Consider the following 8,826-nt stretch of genomic DNA (forward strand, 5'->3'; position numbering starts at 1 on the left):
GCAGGATGCCAGTGCTGGTCTTGTTCTTGGACTCTCCAACTCAAGTAAACTGGGGTTTATTGTAATGGAGAAGCATCCCAGACTTTAGATTACAAGTGTAATGGAGGTTAGTAGCTGTGCATCTAGAACCAATCAGTTGGGCCACCAAGGGTTAATAGACCCAAGCTCTTTGCTACTATGAGCATGAGCCTTGTTTGCTTGTCTAAAGGTATAATTCTTTCAGCTGGAAGCATTAGCAGGCTCTTATCCTCTTGTTTCAATGAAACAATACATTCTGTAGCTTACCTTGAACTGGATGTGCTTCACAAGGTCAAAATGCTTTGCATACAGCTTTAGATATTCAAAGAACTTGGCATTGACCAGATAGTTTGGAAAATCTTCAGGGTAAGGGAAATCTGAGAAGGCTGACATCTCTTTGCAGGTGTTGCTGACCATAGATTTGTACAGGCTTGGCCTTCCATCTTCAATGTGTTCCTATCAACACAAGAGCATAAGGAAAATGAATCCCACCCACAACACATGCAGTAAAACACAGCATTTTAGTTTCTGTTCATCAGGAGACCCAGGATGTGATTAGGGATTAGCATTTTACCTAAAGAGCTTCAATCAGAACAGGACTGGATGGATCTCTTCATCCAGTCATATAACAGAATAAACAGAACCATAGAGAATGGGAATGGAAGGGACCTCAAGAAGTCATCTAGCTCTACTCTTGCCCTGAGGCAGGATCAACCACTTTTTTTCCAGTGTGCTATTAAAACCACCAAATGATGGACCTTGCCTAATACGCCTGGATATCAACCTCTTCCAGGCCTGAACTCTCCTTGCAGTTGGATTTGAGCATTTCAACGATAAAGTCTAGCGAAATAGTGGACCAGGGTGGAAGGGGAACAGGAAGAGCCCACATGGTTTCTGTATGGGTTTTTTAGTGTCGGTGTAAACATTGCAGATCTGGATGAAGTCTTGGACTATCTCATACAGGCATAACCACCAAAGGTATTAGGAAACTAATAGGTAGGTCTTGTTTGTTCTGGGGTGGCCTCCTTACAGTGAGTTGTATCTTGCGCAAAGCACTGTCAGTCTGGCCAGATCTGGGTGCACATAGTTCCTACCCCATGTGAATGTAACCCTCTCCTGCATCTGGTGGGGCAAGAGAGGGTGGTCTACTCCTTGGGGGGAATTTCCTTTTGGGTGGCAGCTTGAAGCAATGTTAGCAGATCTATTGGTCATGTGACGCCAATGACATTATGCAGCTTCAGAATAGAGCTGGATTCTCCTGGTGCCCACACAGGATCAGCATCATATTCCATCTTTTAGAATAGGGCATTTACTTTTCCATTCCTGGACCCAGGTTGGTACATTATTTGGAAGTCAAAATGGGAGAAACAGAGTGCCCAGTGCAGCTGCCTCTGACCGAAAGCTTCTGCCTTACAGTAATACTCTAAGTCCTTGTGGTTGCTGAGGACCTGTATTTTGTGTTGTGCTCTTTTTAGATAATGCTGCCATCCCCAAAGGCCAGTGGAATGAACAGGAGTTTGCAATCCACGATCTCATAATTCTGTTCCACTGGGGTAAGTTTTGGGGAAAAGAAAGCACAGGAGTGTAAGTTCTCTTTGGGACCCTGCCGTCGGGAAAGCATGGCATCTATGATGGTGCTAGATGTGTCCGTTTCTACCACAAATGGCAGGGCTGGATCTGAATGAGCAAGCACATAGGCAGAGGTGAAGGCCTGTTTCAGGGGGTGTTGAATGCTTGCTGGGCTTACTTTGACCAGTAGAACTGAATATTCTTCCACAATAGCATAGTGAGAGGATTTACTACCTGGGGAAAACTGGTGATGAATCTGCAGTAGAAGTTTGTGAATCTTAGGAATCTTTGAAGTTCCTTGACATTGGGTGGGGGGTGGGGGGGTGCTCACAGACATCCTGAATCTTCTGGGGGTCCATTTTGAGGTCTTCGGGGATAAAATGAATCCAAGTAATTCAATCATCATTTGGTCAGATGTGTATTTCTCTAATTTTACAAAAAGGCCACACTGAGGCAGTCTTTCTAGCACTATTCAGACATATGTTGAATGCTGGTTAGAGTCCTCTGAGAAGACCGGTATATCATCAAAGTAAGAAATTACAGACTTATCCAGTAGGTCTTGCAGCACGTCATTAATGAAGTGTTAGAAAGTGGCTGGGGCATTTGTGAGCCCAATGGGCATGACTAGGTACTTGAAGTGCTTATACTGGGTTCTAAAAGAGGTTTCTACTCATCCCCAGCACGGTTGAACAGGAGTGCTGTTTTGTAGCTCCCTGATCAGCTCAGGATGAGGGGAAGAGGGTTCTGATTGCAACTGGGCATCTGGTTCAGTGCCCAATAATCGATGCATAGGCAGAGACCCCTGTCCTTTTCAATGAATAGGATGGGGGCTTCCATGGGTGAGATGAACCTGTATATGAAGCTCTGGGCCAGATTCTCTTATAAATCAAGGAGAGCAGAGAGTTTGGGCTCTGACATTGTATAAATGCATCCCACTGGGATTTTTGCTTCTGGTTACAGATCACATTCTCCAAGTGCTTAGACATGGATTTCTTGAGGACCTGATCCATGATTTTTCCAGGGACTGAGGTAAGGCTGACCAGCCTGTAGTTCCTTAGATCCTCCTTTTTCCCTTTCTTAAAGATAGGCATCTGAAGGATTCCACTTTGTTCCAGGAGAAAAAGATTTCTCCTAGGACAAATGCAACATCCGTTTGTAGCTTAAGTGTCATTCCACAGTAAAGGACAGAATTTCAGGGACTTAAGACATACTTAATTACTTGCAACAGTTTTGGGAAAAGATTCACATAACATTTAAAGGGAATAAATACATTATAAGCATATTAGAAATTTTATTTTATGGCCTAAGTGTGTTGCCTGCTCCCAAGTGTGTTCTGTGGCCTGGGAGCAGGTGCTGGAAGGGGGGACCTGCCCTCCACTGCTGCTGTCCCCAGCCAAGTCCAGGACCCCAGGCTGCTGTTTACTGATGGCCCCAGCTGGAGAGGTGCAGAAGCAGCCCTGGGGCTCTCCTGCTCATGGGGTAGCCAAGGGCAGCAGGCAAGCTTCCTCTTTTTGCACCCAGAGGAAATCCCTGATGGAGACTGGAAGAGGAGGGGGTACCTACACTGGAGGGGAGGAGGTGATGAGCAGTAGGGGTAGGAGTCTATCTGTTTTGGAGACTCCAGAAAAAACTCCAGTAACTGCTGCCATTGCCCACCTGCTGCCATGGTGGGGAAGGGGACACTGGTGGTATCTCCTATCCTCCCACTTTCAAATTCCTGGATCTGCCCATGTCTGCTCTTATTACACTCCTAATAGCAGCTGAACTAGATAGACTGTTTGTCCTGGGTCTCTACTGAGGAATAAGCCCTTTTGATTGCTGGACAAGAGCCCGTGACAGAAGCCATTAAAACCATTTACAGCCCCAAGCAATTGATCCACACTTACTGTGAATCTCCAGAGTCCCCCAAAGTCATCACTTTTCTCAAAGCAGGTGGGCTCAAGCCCCTCCTCCAGACAGCACTTAATAGAGGTCAGTCCAGTGACACCAGCTCCAACAATTGCCACTTTCTTTACCATGGTCTCCTGCATCAGGGGAGGATTGGTTTGAATCGTTTCAGTGCACACAGCCATTGCAGATCAGTTTCTGCCCTACTTCCGCGGAAATTAATATTATAAACGGTGTGGAAAATGCTATAGTCAAAGGCATTATTAGTTCCCCTCTCACCTATAACATTCATGTCTGCACACAGAGTGGTAACAGTAGTGGTAAGCTGAGCAACATGATAGCAGGGCCACCTTTCTAACACCAAGGTCCTTTCTTACTGGAATTGTGTCCCATGGAGCATAGAGAAACCATGGGTTATTTGTGGTTCAAATCCCCACTCATAACTGCTGTAGTTCCACATGGGGCAAGAGCCCCTAGTTTGGAAGTGGCTGACTGAAGCAAGCAAGAAATGCCTCCGTCCAGTACTGCAATCCCAAACCCTTGTCCCAAACTCAGATGTTGCCTTTCCTATTTGACTTCAAATTTCCAGAGGTGCCTAATGTTCTACTTGTACATGTGCCTGGTATTCTCCCAGTCTGAACAGCAGAGCACCTATTTTCTACCAAAGCCTGACGGGGATCTAGAAGCCAGGTGCTCCTCTACCTATGGCTGTAGGCAGGATCCATTCATCCCCCCTTTGAAGCAGTACCAGTGTACAGCAAAGAGCACAGGATTTACTGGGTCACAAGGAGAGGGAGCAAGATTAAGCTTGACTGTTGTCTAGTGGTTAGGACACTCAGCTTAGAAGGAGGAGCTCTAGTCCTGTCTCTAGGGACTGCTTCTGTATTTTACATGTGGTAGAGTCATTAGAAAATTTGCATTTCACCCACAAAACCCTTTATGTCCCATATCTTGTGGATGAACTACAACCTTTCTAAAAGACTTCAAATAATGGAGAAGCCACCTCAGAAAGTTGGTTTTTTTCACCCTCACTGTTAAAAATGTGTACTTTATTCCCACTTTGGTGTAGCTTCACTGCTGAAACTCCATATGTCTGTCTGCTGGATGAAAGGGCCTTCTAGTAGCAAGTATCTTTTCCTTGTACAAGTAATTAGAGACTGCAGTCAAGACACCTTTTAAGATTCACTTTGATAAACTATGCAGATTGGAGCTTCTTGATCTATCACAGGAAGGTGTTTCACACAACTTAAATGATTCTTATGGCACTTTCCTGAAAACTTTTCATGACATTTTTTAAAAATATCAATCCCAAAACTACCCCATTTTCCCCCGATGCCATCTGCAGAGATAATGTCACCTAGATGAGATACATGGCCTACAGCCAGGCTTGAATTATCCTTGTTTACGCATACCATACCCCTGGGAGACCTATTTAGTTGGAGCAAGCGAGACAAAGCATGCACCTATAGCTTAGTGATAAAGACCCTCCTGTGGTGGAGATGGGGACTCATAAGTTTTGCTCCATGATTTCAAAGTTATTTTTCTTTTTTAACCATTGACTTTCTAATGTCAAATGCATAAGAACACTGACAGCAGGGACGAGAAATTATAATTGTTTCCCCTCGGAGAATGCCTTTGTCACTGGACCATATTCTGGCTCCTTTTGCCTTGCTTTCTGTCTGTCTCCATGATTCCTGCATTCTTGGCTGCCCAATGGGCTTCCTTAGGAGGGATGGAAGAGGCCTCACCCAGATGAACCTCAAGCTTGGTAATTAGGGCACTCTCCAGGGAAGTGGGAGATGTAAGTTTGAGACTCCTTGGGGCGAGAAGTGCTTAGAACCCAGGTCTCCTTTTTCCTGGGTAAGAGCTGTCGTAACTAGGTTGCTGGGCAAAGCATGGCCATAACCCCTTGGAGGGGCATGGGGAAGAAGGGACAGGAGCTCCTCCACCTGCATCATGTATATGTGCATGCAATCAATGTCAGTCAGTAAGCATGCTCTGTGGATACTTTATGCTGGAAAACTATCTTGCATAGCTGGTAATAATTCCTAGGATGTTTTGCTAACAGCACAATACCTCCTAAGAGTTGCTTACCTAGAATGGCTGAAAGAGGCTATGGTGATGGACAGCACACTGCGTGTGTGTCCAGGGCCATTTGTATATGCCACAAAATTGGCCTTTAGAGCAGCTTAATGCCCTTTTGCACTGCTTTAATGGTGTAGATGTTTTCACATGTTGGTGGCATAATGTGTTTTAATGGAGTGGCTGTTTGCATGTGTCAGTGGTGTAATAAATGTTAAATGACCTTGGGGTGCAGCAAAATAAAACATCTCTGAGATGGTTTAGTTTGCTTTGGAGGGAAGCACCAGGTACCATGCAGCTCAGGGGCTGTGCAGGCAGCTTGTGAAGGCAGCCCAGAGGCAGCCTGTGCAGGAAGGTAGGCTCCACTGAAGGGAAAAAAAAAAGCAGCAAGCCTAGTCTTTTTTTTTTCCTGCCCAGAGCCTGCCTGCCTGCTTGAGCTGCGCAGGGGCTTGGTGCTTCCCTCTGTGGCTGCGGTGCCCTCTGGGACCACCTGGGCCAGGTGCCTGTGGGTGGGTGGTGCCTGGGGTGTGCCACTGCTGCTGTGGAGGGAAGCACCGGTCCCTCCCGCCCTGCAGCTCAGGCACTGCTTGGCCTGCCAGCAGCTCACCCTCTCCTCCCTGCCACCGGAGAGGCAGGTAAGGATTGGGCTTGACCGTTGTGTACACACCATGGGGGTTTACTTCGCCTTAAATTGAAGTGGTGTTTTTAAAGACCTACCACTTCAATTTAGGGAGAATTAACTTGAAGTAAACCCCCATGGTGTGTACAAACGCCCCAGGAGATTGAGACTGGAGCTCTGGGTAGCAAAGGGGCTGCAGCTGCACCAATGCACTCCTCTGGAGCTGCCCCTGCCTTCCAAAGTGCCATCTCCCAGGATATTACTCAGTACATATAGGCAGTGAAAGAGATGCTTGTCCTGTTTGATTTGGTGGCCTATAACAGATGCTCACCAGAGTCCCATCTGGCATGTTCTCAATGATAGCACTGATCCATAAACATGCCTGAGTCTGTACTTCCAATCTCTGGTCAATAACTTGTAAACAGGTAATGCTACGGGTAGCAGTACTGGGCAATGCCACACCCACCCCTTTTAACTGATGTCGACTTTCCTTACTAGGTTGTAGCACATTATTTTGTGTGTTCGTCATGTGAATCCTCCCACCAGGTTTCAGTGACATGTCAGATTATTTTCTTATATAGGAGAATTTCTCACTCCTTGCTTCCCACCTCCTAGCAATGGTATATAAAGAACTGAAACATTTCTGATTCCATGCCTTGATTCATTACACTCACAAAATCTTGAGTGTAAGTTACACAGTTGCATGCTATTTTGTATTTACTTGCTGAACAACCTGAGTTTTTGTATCTTATTCAACTCCCTCCTAACTGAATTAGCTAGTCTGACACCCAGAATAGTAGCAGAGCATGTACTTTAGAGACTGGCCAAACCACACAAAATCCCTTCAGCATAGAAAACAGTCAGTGTCCCATGAAGTCTCATCCCCTCACTTTGTACAACTTGCCTTGCTAGCAGTTTTGCGTCTGGCGTCTATATCGTCTGTCTGTCGTCACTTGCTTGTAGGGAAGGATGGATCTCTGAGACCACCTGGATTTCTTCTCTTGCAGCTCCTTTCCAGGTTCCCTGAAATTTTCAGTTGTCTCAGTGTCCCTTGAAGCTGTTACCACCTGTGGAGTCCTATCTGCTGCTTCAGAATCCAGTCTGATATTTCAGTGATCACCTGTGCCTTCACTCCAGAATGACAGCACATGAAGCAGTCCGCAACTTCTTAAGTAGCATATAAACCTAACCCAGCAGGCTTGGCACCACACCCTCATTAGAAGTTGGCAGTACAACCTCAACCACTCATACAGAGCAATCACATCTCACAGCCTGGAAGTCCTTCAAAAAGCAGACACACACCAAACTCACCATTGTTTATAGTAGAAAGAGTGGAAAAAATTTTGCCAGAAAGATTTTTCATTAGAAAAATGAAAAATATTTTCCTTCCAAAATATTGAGCTTCTTATTATTGATAGTCAAAATGCTGATTTTTTCCTTTGCACCTCCTGTTTTCAGTTTCTTCCACTTGAGCCTTACATTTCTCATATGAAAATTTCTACCATTTCTAATGTTTTGGGAGGGGCTGGGGTGAGGGAAAGTCAACTCATTCACCACTCAATTTCTTACTTCCCACTAGAGAACCTGCTGTTACTCAGAAAAATTCTGTTTTATCTGCTCTTTTTTACTGGTACAGCACTTTTCTAACACTAATTGAACATTTATTTCTATGAAAGAATCCCTAAAAGCATCTGCAATATAATACATTACAGGTATGTTGAAACAAAGGTAGCCTAAAAGAAGTCCTAACATCTATTGTCTCAGGTGCACTTAGGTTTCCTGTGCATCTGAGAACCTGTTACATATGACAAAAAAAAAGTTTCCAAATGATTTATTAAATCAACACATAGTTGCAAAGGCAAGCACATCTGGTGTTAATTGAGTGTATTATCTGCAAACAACCACCCACATTTCCAGTTAAATACATCATTAAGAGGTACTAGCTTAATTACCTTGTACATGATCTGAATAGACAGGTTTATTTAGTTCCTTCATTGACCTTACCTCTAAGTCCTGTGTATAGAATCCAGTCTCCTACAAGTGTTTTTGGGCAGCTGCGGGAAGATTGGACCAGTATAAGGGGTGTGGGAGGGGATAGGTCTCTTAAAGAGAAAACAGACTGTTCATTTTTTTCTTTTCTTAGGCACTTACGTAAGTGAGCTTAGGTGACAAGGAAAAATGTTTTTGATTAAAGACATCTCATTGGCAAGCAAAACTTACAATGCATCTCAGATTGGTGATATTTAAGCCATGGGAGCAAAAGAAAGAATAGAATGAAAATAATGGAAAAGACAGACAGCAAGTGCTGAGGGCTGCACAATGCTGGATGTTGACACTAAGGGATGGTGACTTGCACATGTACGCTCCCAGCCTATCTGAGGAGCTCTATGGGTGATGGGCAAGTTCATTGTTTGCCGAGTCAGTATTTGGATCTCAAAGAAGAATTATAGATTCTGTGAAAAAGAAAATAAGGAAAATGGTGATTTTCCATTCTCTCAGTCTGCTCAGCATACTAAATGCATGAAAGGAGTAGATGGAGGCAAAAGTGACTCTTCCATCTCTGCCTATTCCCCTGCCAGTCCCCTATAGTAAATTAGAGAAATATCAGGACTGCTCCTCCTTAGGTGTGGTGGCTTATTATTGTTGCTGTT

At 44.7% G+C, this 8,826-nt stretch overlaps 1 long non-coding RNA gene across 1 annotated transcript; it reads right to left on the minus strand.

Annotated features, from left to right (window-relative positions):
• Window positions 1-291: 291 nt before the first annotated feature.
• LOC109307116 lies at window positions 292-8,290 on the minus strand. The gene is made up of 3 exons (XR_002100169.1): window positions 8,180-8,290; window positions 3,474-3,611; window positions 292-474 (listed from the first exon to the last, which is right to left on the minus strand). It is a non-coding gene; the product is annotated as an uncharacterized LOC109307116 (long non-coding RNA).
• Between the last annotated feature and the right edge of the window lie 536 nt (window positions 8,291-8,826).

The sequence above is a fragment of the Crocodylus porosus genome, unplaced genomic scaffold (genome assembly GCF_001723895.1).
Source record: "Crocodylus porosus isolate Cpor-Errol unplaced genomic scaffold, CroPor_comp1, whole genome shotgun sequence".
Classification (NCBI taxonomy): domain Eukaryota; kingdom Metazoa; phylum Chordata; order Crocodylia; family Crocodylidae; genus Crocodylus; species Crocodylus porosus.